General features: G+C 39.7%; 1 pseudogene; it reads right to left on the reverse strand.

Moving 5' to 3' along the window:
* Positions 1 to 9,611: 9,611 nt before the first annotated feature.
* On the reverse strand, positions 9,612 to 11,803 carry LOC131229499 (arabinosyltransferase RRA3-like; annotated as a pseudogene).
* Between the last annotated feature and the right edge of the window lie 1,689 nt (positions 11,804 to 13,492).

The following is a 13,492-nucleotide window of genomic DNA, read 5'->3' on the forward strand; positions in this document are numbered from 1 at the left end:
CGCCAAACTCGGGACTTGGTGTATGGAAGTCGAGTGCCGAATTCGGGGCATCACGGAATCTGTCCGTCCCCGGAATTGGGGCGTGACAGCATATCTAAAGCTCAAGTGAACCACGCCAAGTTAAAAAGGGAATCGAACACTTACCATTAAAAACCTCTTAAGGCCACTGTTTCTTTTGGTGTAGGCCATTTGAGTGTTAGATCTGCCTCATTTTTCAACTCATGCTTTAAAATATTGTGTTAAAACGGCTGGACGAAATGGATATATCATATACATCACCTTGGAGTCCACAAATTTAAAATAGCTCTTTTGAACCGGTTTCCAAGGTAAAAAGTACAATGGATTTTCAAAAGATTTTCAAACGGGTGAAATGGTAATAATTACGTAATTTCAAGGGTATTTATATAGGCTTTGAAAAATCAAACAAAAATGGTATGGATCTTTGGAGACGTGGAGGCCCACCACGCAATTATTGCTTGTCCATTGTACGAGACGTGTTGGACATAGGCCAATGGAGCCCTGTGGTGGGCAATCACTAGTGGATAGGTTCCATGAGTTTAGGCTTCTTCCGGCCTCTTCCGTTAGAAGATGGTTTTAAATTCAAATTTGAATGAGGATTTAGATGAGGAGATAAGGATAATACCGGATAATTTCTGGTCTCATCCAAACTCCCCGTCGTTTTCTATAAATAGGATGAGACTCTCTCGTGAAAATATATTAAGGAATAACGAGAGTAAAAAAAAGAAAAAGAAAAAGTGATATATTGAAATTTGTCCGTTTAGCTTGTCCTTAGGACAATCTAATCCATAGATCATAATCCGGGGCCATCTATACAGTAGAATTAGAGGGGTGATTAGACCTATCTACTCCAGTAGTGGTTAGGCGGACCGCCAGATCTGGATTGTTCATCTTCAGCTTCGTGGAGGTTCCATATCGTGTAGACCGTCAGATCTTGATAGCTCACTCTTCCACACTTCCTATCAATGGTATCAGAGCAACTCAACGACGGATTTTCAATTTATTATTTTCATCACAAAAGGTAAACGACCCTTTTAAGGTGAGAATTCCTTTCAGAATATCTACTTTAGGTTGGATTCTTGCTCATGGCTTTTGAATGGTATCAGATCAGTTTGCACACCGTGACTTTCAATGTGCACATATGCACCGAATTTGTGCCCACACGGATGCATGTGCACGTGTAAAATTTGGACTCTTAGATGTGGATGCTATGGACAGTGCCCACTACATTTGATATATTTTTTTAAGCCTTGATTATATTTACATGGAAGAGTTCCACAACATCAATTGAATAAATGAGGATGAATCTGTCCAAACTTGGAGAACCATAATCAAGTGGGTTAATGTTTGTAGAACGTTGGTTCACACCATAGAACTTTTTGGAGCCCTACTCTCATCTAGACCATTGGATCGGCAAAAGACGTTTGTGGTCAATGGTTGGCAATTGAGAATGGATCAATGGACCTAGAAAATCATGTTAATAGTTTCCGCCTACACCACCCGAATCACCTTATGAAAGGGTTGAGGGGAATATCAATGTCATGATATCCCAGTTAGATTCAAATGGTGGGCCTTTCCATCCCATTCATGTGGTGTGGCATGTTTACACCCATATATGATCAGTCAAACATCTATCCAAGGACTCTATACAGCCAACAACCAGATCAATAAAATTAGTGTATACATATATGGTCCAGATTGTAGACATGTTTCACTCTCAACATGTGTGAGATCTAGACCACTGATTGGATGCACTGTGCATTAAGAACTCAGAAGTTAAAGTCATTTCTCCACGGTATACGTGGCAGGTAGATTCACCAATCACTGCCGTCCATCTAGCAATCTTTAGTCTCTTTTTCAACAGCCACATATGGGAAAACTCTATCCGTTAATTTTTCTTTAACTGTACTGTGTCTGGAGAATGGTGAATTGGAACTGTGCAAATAGAGGTCCCTTCCACGGATGGCTCACGTTTAAAAAATCGAACCGATCAGTTGATCCTAGCTGTCCAACCATTGTCCTTGAAATTAGCAGTGAACTGAAAATGGTTAATGATCTGGATTCAACCGGGAGAAAGAAGGTAGCACCGACAGCTCGGATCTTCTTATTAGCCTGGATTTTAACTGGTGGCCATCTCAGGTGAGGCCCACTAGATGACCATCCTGATACACCACACTTTGCCACGTGTTGAGTGGAAGGTACGTTGGATGGAAGGTGAGTGGATCCACTAAATCATTCTCCTGATAACCAGACCCTACAACTAATAGCTGCTCGAGTGAACCCCACGTTTAATAAGCTACTCCGCGACGGCACTTATCTCGTAATTTCTCACAATAAGTGAGACGATGTGACCAAATTTCCACCATGACCCTGCTAATGGGGATTACAGAGTTGGATGGATGTGACCAAATCATCGCCGCTCATCCATCTAATCTGTCTTTTAGATGGGCCCTCATATCACTGTGGGCCCTAGGAAGGTTTCAACGGTGAATGCCATTTTTTCATTATTTTTTGTTATGTGGTCCACTAAAGCCTTTTGATATGCTTCAATCTTGGGCTCATACCTATAATGAGCTAGCAAAACAGATGGATGGTGTAGATAAAATCTGCTTTGAGAATTAGTGATTTAGAGATCATTAGTGATCTAAACGATCATCAACCATGATGATCAATGTTGATGATAGGATCCATCATCAATAATGATCATTAACGGTAATGATCAGATCCATCGCTAATGGACATGATAATTGGTGATGATAGAACTCTCACTCTCTTTATATCTAAGCACTTCAAAAAAATAATAATAATAATCTAAGGATAATGTTTATATGTGTGACATAATTAGGCTTGATGTGATTAGATCTAAAGCCCATTTTTCATTGAAAAATTAAAAAAATAAATAAATAAATAGTGCTAGAATGCTCCCTATATATAAAAGTTGTGCATAACCTTTTTTTTTTTTTACACACGCACACACCCCACCATACACTCACGCCGTAGTGGGATTTCACCAACTATGGGTACTCGAACCCTCAACCAGGTGTTGAAACTCCTGAGAGTCTACCACTGGAATAAGAGCAAGGACCCAGTTGTGCATAACCTAAGTGGGAGTTAATTCTGCTCCACCAAATAATGCACGCAACCTGTAATGGAATGTTGTACGTTATATAAATATATTCTTATAAAAGCATTAAATTCATCTTAAAAAGAGAACTTGATTGATCTACATCGCTTATTCAGGTATGTGGACTTTCAAATTTCGTTAAGATGTATTGACTACTTTTATACCTTAAAAAATTGAATAACATGTAGAAATGCTGATGATTAGTGTCAATACCTTAGATCATAGCTAAGTAGTGATACTTGATATAATATAGAGATGGCCACAAAAACATTAATCACTGAAAGCTCAGATGACAACAATTCGACGGTAACAACTATGAAGACTGATCCCACGCAATGTGAAGCCTTCTGGATGAGGATGACATATCTCATACACTCGATGAGGTTCAAGAGGAACCATATTGGCTGAAAATGAAAATTTAGGAGAACATAGGGCTGCAATGAACCGCTAAAATAAGTGGCGTAAACAGAATCGCTATGCCCATAATGTCCTAATTAGAACTATGCACAAAGAACTCATACCAACGTATGAAGTGCATGATACCACTAAAGGAATCTGGGAAACACTAACAAATGTCTATGTGCAGAAGTCAGATGCAAAAGTTCGGGTAATGGAATTAGAATTCCAAGAATATAGGATGTCAGTCGACTACCCTATCAAAAATCATATCCGTAAGATGTAGCAGATGATAGGTGCCCTTAAGAATGTTGGGTACAAATAGACTGAAAATCAAAAGATAATAGCAATGCACCATTTCTTGCCCGAATCTTGGGCCCCAATCAAAAGAATTCTAAACCACACTAATTCTATCACTATGTTTAGAGACTTTTGTGGCCATTTGGTATGAGAGATTGCAATTCAGTCAAGTGCGGCCAAGGCTTTTACAACAGAAACTCAAAAATGAAAAGCTAACAAGAAACGATACAAAACTCACAAGAAGGCAAAAAAGAATGACAAAGAACAAAAGTCCGCAGCACCTCCTCCAAATCTTAAGAAGGAGAAGGAGAATGGAAAGAAGCAGAAAAAGGCTAACATAATCTACTTCATCTGCGATAACTCCGACCATTATGCTCGACAGTGTGCCCATAAAAAGGCGGTAATTCTTAAGTCACTATATACTTTGTATGTAGGCGTTTATTTTGAAATCTTTTCCATTAATATCACATCTAACAAGTGAATTTTGAATTCAGGCACAACAAAGCACGTGACACGAAGTCGTCAAGGACTCGAGGAATTTCGACATATATATAATCACGGGAAGTTACAAAGTATATATGAGAAATAATGTTGTTAAAGATATTCTAGAGATTGGCGTTTATCTCCGTACAGGCATAGGGTAAACAATAATCCTCCGTGATACTCTTTATGCATCGGGCATGCATCGGAATTTAATTTCTGTTTCTAGGTTATTATTTGATGGTTTTGATATTTATTTTTCCGGGACATGAGTTTCTTTGAGACTAAATAACCTCATCTTTGTTTGAAAAATTTTAATTTCAGATTTATTTATTCTGGACATAGATAGTGATAATGCACATTTTGTTTTATCTGCTATGTCGAATGAAACTATAATATTTGAATCTCTAAAATGGCACGCGAGGTTAGATTACATCGGAAAGGATCGTATGACAAGACTGGTACGTTCTAGTCTATTAGATTCCTTATCACAAGTTGATTTGTCATTTTATGAACATTATGTGTTCAATAAAACTTCAAAGAAACCATTTCCTAAGGTGGCTAGGTCCAAGGGCCACTAGAGATAATTCATTCATATATCTGTGGACCCTTTAATGTACATGCCAGAAATGGATGTCAACACTTTGTCACTTTCATTGACGATTACTTGCGCTATGGATATTTGTATCTCATCTCATACAAATCTGAGGCTTTTGATTGTTTTCTTAAATATAAAGATGAGGTGAAAAATCAGTTTGAGAAAAAGATTAAAATCCTTTGATCTGATAGAGGTGGCGAGTATACATCTGAAACGTTCAAATCATATTGTAAAAATGTTGGCATTGGGCAGTACACAATAGCTTACATTTCACAACAAAATGGTATTGCAGAGAGAATGAATAGGACACTATTAAACATGGTTAGATTGATGATGGCATAAGTCAATCTCTCTACCACATTCTGGTGAGACGCACTACTAACAGTCGTCTACATCCTTAATAGAGTCTCATCCAAATCCATTCCTAAGACCCCATATGAGATGTGGTCTAAGAGGATTCTTTCTGTAGTCAACCTACGCTCTTGGGGATCTTTGGGATATGTTTTGTTACTTGCTTCGCATAGAGGTAAACTTGATAGGAAAACCATTGAATGCGTATTCATAAGGTACCCCATGCATTCAAAGGAATATGTTTTAGTTTATGAGGAACATGGATAATAGATTGAGATAGAATCTCAAAACGTGACTTTCGCCGAAAATAGATACCCCAGCCGAATGAAGCAAAAGGTTCCAATAGAACTTTTTGAAATACCCGATGTATCTCAGGAAAGTGGGAGTTCTGCTTATCAAAATGACAGTGAGAGAACATCTCAGCAGGCTCCTGAGTTGCGTCGAAGTGAATGAGAATTGATTTCTCAAAGATACTTCGATATTGAGGGGCAGACATTCTCTTGTATTGCGGTTGATGATGATAAACCTGATTCTTATCATAATGCATTATTATCTTCTAACTCGGCCAATTGGGTGATTGCTATGGACGAAGAGATAACTTCTATGGAAAAGAATAAAGTCTGTGAACTTTTAGATTTGTCTTCCAATCATAAAGTAATAGGTAATAAGTGGGTACTCAAGATCAAAAGAAAGACAGATAGTATAGTGGACAAGTACAAAGCATGATTAATTGCTAAAGGTTTCACACAGAAAGATAGTATTGATTACGATGAGACTTTTTCACCTGTTGCAAAGTTCTCCTCAATCCGCATAATCATGTCCATTGTCACGAGTTTAAACTTAGAGTTATATCAGATAGATGTAAAGACCGCATTATTAAATGGTGACTTGGATGAAGAGATATACATGCAACAACCCATGGGTTATGTGGATAAAAAGCATTTAAAGAAAGTCTGTAAGTTATCGAAATCTATCTATGGGCTGAAGCAATCTTCAAGACAGTGGTACATGAGGTTCCACTTAGTCATCATTACTTTTGGATTCACAATGAGTGAAGAAGATCATTGTGTATACATGAAACGGTCTGGAAGATCTTTTTTAATATTATCTCTATATGTAGACGATATCCTGCTAACTAGTAATGACATGCAATTGTTGATATTAACTAAAGATTGGCTATTCTTGAACTTTGAGATGAAAGATTTCGGTGAACCCAACTTTATTCTTGGGGTAAAAATCATCAGGAATCATCCTAAGAAATTTTTAGGCTCGTCTCAAGCCACATATATTCAAAAGATCTTAGAGCGGTTCAGGATGAAAAATTCAAAAACTGTTGAAACCCCTACAAACAAAGCTACCAAGTTAGATAGAAAATCATGTCCCCAGACTAAAGCCGAGAAACTGGTAATGTCCTTAGTACCTTATACAAGCGTAGTAAGGAGCTTAACGTATGTTATGCTTTGCACCAGACCGAATATTAACTATACAGTTGGCATAGCCAACCGTTATTAGAGTAACCCGAAACAGTCTCATTGGCAAGCCATCGAACATATATTCCACTGTCTCAGAAGAACAAAAGACCTAATGTTGTGTTATGAAAGCATGAGCCTCGAGCTCAAAGGATATTTTGATGCTGCTTGGGGTAATGACGCCGATGAAGGAAAGTCTACTTCAGGATATGTCTTCTTACTCAGAGGGAGAACTATCTCATGGTCGAGTAAAAAACAAACATGCACAGCTCTTTCCTCTATGGAGGCCGAGTACATTGCATGTTGTACTGCAATTCAGGAGTGTGTATGGGTTTGCAAATTTTTACTAGGTCTGGGTATTGTACCAAGCGTTCTTCAGCCTATATCGCTGAAGATAGATAACACTTCTGCCATTGACTTGGCAAAAGACCCTAAACACCACCAGAAGTTTAAGCACATTGAGATCAAATATCATTACGTCCGTGATCAAGTGAAAGATAAGAAGGTCGCCCTCAGCTACATTTCTACTAAAGAGATGATGGTTGATCCCATGACGAAACCTATTCTAAGAGATCTATTTCAAGTTCACGTTAGGTAGATGAGATTGAGGAAAGCTTGAGTGATAAGTTTGTATCTAGTACCTTTAATCTTTCATTAATGAATAACACATTCCATTAATTTGGTATTGAGTACTTATATTAAGTAGATAAGTAAATTATCAGCATTTACCATGAGATCATGTAGGATTTCTTTTTTTTTTTTTGTCGGCAAGCCGGTCACTCACTCGCACGAGTTGACTAACCTTAAATGTACAAGAGAAGTACATCTGAAGCGATGTTCATACACTGAGGTATGGACTTCTCTTTATTCTAAATAATAAATTATGAGGATATGAGTGAGTCATATCCGCCTACAATCCTAAAAGATTGAAGATGAAACTGATCAAGTCGAATAACATAATCACACCATTCATTTTCATGCGATCAATATTATGACCTGAATTAATAACCAGGTTGTGAGATTATAAGATGAGTCGTACCTCATGTGGAATGACCTGCATATTGTAGACCCGACATATACCTAGTATTGTCTACTTTACAATATGAATTGTAGCCACGTGCCGGGACACATTTTACCTACAGATTGCTTTGATTCGATTTAATTATTGTAACGTGGGAGTAGCGCGCCGGTCCCGTAGGTGACTCTCTGTGTCCTTGGCTACCCTCTTCTTGTGTATAGGAGGATGAGATTGAGTGTCGCTACTTTAGTATATTATGACGAAAGGTCCTTAATTGGCCAGACTTAGTTACACTAGGAAAGTAGCTTGATTGATTCCAAATTACACATCTGCGTGGGAAGATCTCATGACAGCTACACAAAGTTTCTAGAAATATGAATACGCACTTAAAGACTTATCCGTCGGCAGTATCGAGTTTTTTATTAGACTTTTGCAAACAATATTATTTTTTAAAAGTATATATATAAGTATTGTTTTAAATTAATTTTAGTTGAAGTTTATGAAAAATAGAGTTTTCAAAATAACTCGATAAGTTGGATAAGTGCGTATGTTAGCCGAGTACTCCATATCGGGAGTTGACTCCATCCGGTGCAGTTATGCGAACTAGGACAGGCATTACAAAGCTTGGGTTATTAAGTACTAGTTACGTGGTCGCTTAGTACTTATACACTTGTGAGAAGATTACGGTGATCCAGCTGGTCCCACGCCTCTTATTCTTTTGATCACGATGTTTGGCTTTACTTGTTATTAGGCGAGTTAGATGGACAATTTTTATTTTTTTATGCTTATCCCACAACGTGATTAAGTGAGAGATGTTAGACAGAGGCCAGTGGGGCCCACTGGTAGGCAATCGCTAGTGAGTGGGTCCCATGGGTTTAGGCCTCTTTCGGCCTCTTCCGTTAAAAGATGGTTTTCAAATTCAAGTTTGAATGAGGATTTAGATGAGGAAATAGGGATAAGACCGAATAATTTATGATCTCATCCAAACTCCCCATCCTTTCCTATAAATATGACATGAAAATATATTAAGGAATAACGAGAATAAAAAAATAGAAAAAGTGGTATATTGAAATTTATCTGTTTAGCTTGTCCTTGGGGCGATCTAAGCCACAGATCATAATCCGGGCCATCTATACAGTAGAATCAGAGAGGTGATTAGATCCATATACTCCAGTAGTGGTTAGGCGGACCACTAGATCTGAACCGTTCATCTTCAGCTTTGTAGAGGTTTCATATCGTGTAGATCGTCAGATCTTGAGGGCTCACTCTTCTGCACTTCTCATCAGGACGCAACAAAAATGTTGATGGAGGATCGCCTTATCACGATAGGGTGTAACTCTATGAGTATTACCCATCAGGGATGGGTGGGACATTTGGATCAGGTGACCTCCGGAAACGGTGGTCTTTTGTAAGGAAAATATATGCAATGATAGGAATTGAGATTTTTTCCAATACATTGCAGGAATTCCATGCTACAAAAATCACCCGGCACCATCTCAACTGGTGCCAGATTTCAAATCTACATTCCTAGGAATTTTTGCCGAGTTCGCTTGCATGGCCTGGCATGGTTTCAGGTTTTCCTCGAGTTCTTGATTGGCTTCTTTGATTTTTTATTTTTTATTTTTTATTTCGCTCAGATTGAACTCAGTCAAGTTCTCTGTGTTTCACAAAAATGAAGTCACCCCATTTAACTCAACCCTCGTCTTGGAGTTGAACCTAACTCAGTAGATTCAGTGTCAATTTGAATAATTGCATAGATACTCTTGCCAGGAAAAAAAAAAAACATAATATCATTTGGTGAAATCTTCTCCCTTCTAAAATGCAGAGGAAAAGAAGGATGGAAACTGCAAAAAGGAAGCTTGGTGTTTGAGCATGATGCCCTACCAGTCCGAACCGTTTGGAAAATATGTGAGTGCATCTTCCCTGCCTTCAATGTAAAACTCCAATATCGCTTCCATTCTCTGAGTCTTAACCGGTTGGAAATTCACATGCACAGCCACCGGCTTTAACTTCTGCAGTTCGGCATTCCCCCTCACAGTCTTGAACAGCACCTTGCTGTTCATGAAGAGATAGAAATCCATCTTCCGCTTCGAAGCATGGAGCCCATATACCCTGGACATGATGGGAAGAACAGCTCCACATTGAAGTCCTGTTGATCCCATATCCGCCGCTTTTGAGAGAGTCGATCGACAACACGATCTAGAAGCTCGATAAACGCAACTGTAGGCCTTATGTAAAAGAAGCCAGTGTCGTAAACCCATATCCGCATTGAATAGGTGTGCCGACCCCAACCCATTTGAGGATAGTCGAATTCCTCACCATACCCATAGGCCGTCAAGTTATCGTGGCCGTCAGTCATGCATTCCACATCAGAATCCCGGTACAGATAATCAAACGGGTTCTGCAAGTACACCACATCAACGTCGGAGAGTAGAATGCTATAGCCAAGCTGCAAAAACTCCCTCAGGATTTGGAATTTCAGTGCTGAAACTTCATGGCTGTTGCCTGTTCGACCAATCAAATTGACATTCTCATCAGAGAAGACTCATCTGGGTCTTCTCTTCTATACACCGGAACGCCATTCAATCTGCAGAAATCCGCCATTTCATCTTCCAACGCTACGACTAGATAATTCGGTATACCTGCTTTTTTAATGCTATCCATCCATATCTTGAATATCGATTTCACGTTGGAATTCACCAATGCAACAATCAGCTCTCTCCGGACAGCCACTTTCTTGAGTATGTTTGCCAGTGTAGGATTCACAGATTCGTAGGGAATGATAATTGGGTTGGTTCTTAGAGGTTTTACAGTGCTGAAAGGCTCCAACTTCTGCTGTTTCAACAATGTTAACAACTGTTTCCCTGCATGATCCTTCTCTTGTGTGGCCCACTCAAGCTTCACGGTCAGATCTCTGATATGCCTTTCCAGTTCACCATTTTTCTCTGATAATGACGCTAGTTCTGATTTCAACATGTTAATCCGCTCTGTTGATTTGTATTTGGATGGATTAAGCTAGCAACCACAGAGAAAAACAAAATAAGAAAAAGAAATCGATGCTTCCCGAGAATCGTATAATATGTACAGGTCGAGAGAAACCATTACAACCTGAACCTTAGAAAGATCACATGCGTTCGAACCCATGGTAATTACCATACACTGGAGCCATGTGGAGCCCACCATGATGTGTATGTAGAATCCAAACCGTTCATCGCGTGAGACTCCTCATCTGCACTGCATTTCCGGAGAATTATTAATCAAAAACTTAGGTGGAACACACACATGGGATCTGTACAATCATGCTGCATTCTATATATCAACTTGTTGTGGCACACTTAAATTTCTGAATCTTTTAAATTTTGTTGTATTTCTTAATACTTGATGGATGCACCTGATGAATGGGTTGGATGAAATATAAACAACATGGTGGACCCCACATTCCATATGGTAATCCATATGGTGGATGTCAATGTCCCCCATTTTCCTTTTGCGATGGCCGCCTAAGTTATGGATGAGGGTGGATTTTGAGATGAAGCCTAACATTGGGGACACATACAACTGACGGATTGGATGCCACTCAAACATCACGGTGGGCCCCACACAGCTCGAGCGTATTGTAATTCCAAGACGTTGGATGGTATGTGATCATTCCCCAGGTGCCAGCTTAGCCCGCTAATGTGAGATCCACGCCGTTCATCAGGTGAGGCCACCACGTATTTTCTTATAGTGGTGTACCCGACAAGAGGAGTGGCCTGATTTTTCGACCAGGAACATGGGCGGTGGGGCCCACCTGATGAATGGTCTTGATCTTGAAAATTGTTAAAATTACAAAAGAACCACGCACCGCAGCATGAAAGAACCGGACCTGGATAGAGGTCAAGTTCGAGATTTTGATGCTCTGGCGGATCAGACCCGATTAATCCATTCGGATACATGAAGGCAAATGCACAGCCGATGAGAGCGCCAATCACGACCACAGCAGCAATTCGCGATCCTCGAATCAACGGTCCGCTGCTTCTCATTAGTGGGCCATCGTGACGCCCCATCATCGCCTGATTTTCAAATTCCAACCAAAAAAGGCCAAATGACACTTTTTCCTAACCTCACCGGACAAAAAAGAGGGAGAGAATCATCCATTACAACTCCGATGTGTCTCCATCATGTGATGGACACGTGGACCGTTCTGATCATCCATATGGAATTTCCTGGCCCCACAGAACAACTCTGGTAGGGTAGAATTTTCGCTGTTGGATGAAGAATGTCCAAATAGAGTCAAGCGATCGTTTCTCCTTTAATAAATTAAGAATTTTTTAATACTATGGCAGATGATGATAATCTATGTGCAGGAACATACCCCACTGTACATATGGCATACATATACCCCAATCCAAACCATTCAAGTAGTGGGTCCCACTGTTTCTCATTAGCATATCACCTTAACTGCCCGATCAATGGCCACAAAATTGAAAATTAAGGTGAATGACAGGCAGCAGACTGAATTCAACCAAGACCTTAGGATCGTCTGATCGGTCCGATTTTGAAAATTTTCTCCATCTACGGTGCAGGCTAAATTTTGGACACTTTGATATACATACACGTATGCCACGTGTACGGCATCTGTGCGAATGTACATGGATGTTCGTACTCCCTCAGCATATCAAACAAATCCACTGGCAAACATTAGATGAACGGTTAATAAAGATAAACCCCTCATTAATTGATGAGTTCTGAAACGTGTGTTGCTCCATTAGGGCAAAGATTGCAGAATGGTCCACGACTGGAACCATCCATCTTCGGATGATATTGTATATGGGCCACAGTACAAAAACTCATGCTGAATGGGTAATCTGGACCATTGATATATACAGTTGAGTAGCATGTGGAAGATATTTGGTTGTATCATCTCCACATGTGGGCCCATGACCGACAAATGATCGTGGGCCTCGAATGCAACAAGCCAAAAGAGCCCTTGACTGGTATTTGCCAAGATTTGTAGGCCGCTTAAAAATCCTGCCATAATGAGGGATGAAGCTGTGACCGTAGCCTGACCCAAAAAGAGTGGGCCACTTAAATAGGTTTTATTTTCTGACCATCCAAGCAGGATTTTCGCATAATGTTTGGACAAGGTGACCACCTCCGCTGTAGGGCCACTCAATTAACGACCAGATCTCCAATGCATGCCACTTTGACAAATTGATTGGAAAATCCTTGTTCTTTGAAGATTTTTAACCGTCCATTTGTAGGCCACCAATCAGTTAAGAGGATAATTTGATCAGAGAAATGTTGTCTTTTGAACTACCCATCTCCAAAGTGGGGCCTACTAACCACCCACATTGGGGTCCACATTTGTTCTAGGTTTGCCAAGCATCAAACCATCAAATAATTCTTACCTAAATCTTTACCAAGATTTTTTTTTTTTTTTTTGGTGACGGATTTCGGGATTCTCGGACCACTGATCCCATGATTAAATGGTACAGACTGTTGATCCAGCGGACGCCAAATTGGATAAACAATGCCCTGTATATCCCCCAGATAGGAAGATCCTCACCATTCAATTTTTGGCCATCATCCATTTTGGATATTACAGTAAGTTTCTCCTTTTTAACTGCCTCTTTGGAGACGCCACCAATAGAATGGTGAAGATTTTCCTAATTAAAAGGAGATTTTTTGGATTGGGTGTTCCCTAGGTTGATCCGATGCTGATCATAAAATTCCTCTGTTAAGACTGCATTTAGTTG

This window comes from Magnolia sinica, chromosome 16 (genome assembly GCF_029962835.1).
Source record: "Magnolia sinica isolate HGM2019 chromosome 16, MsV1, whole genome shotgun sequence".
In the NCBI taxonomy this organism is placed as follows: domain Eukaryota; kingdom Viridiplantae; phylum Streptophyta; class Magnoliopsida; order Magnoliales; family Magnoliaceae; genus Magnolia; species Magnolia sinica.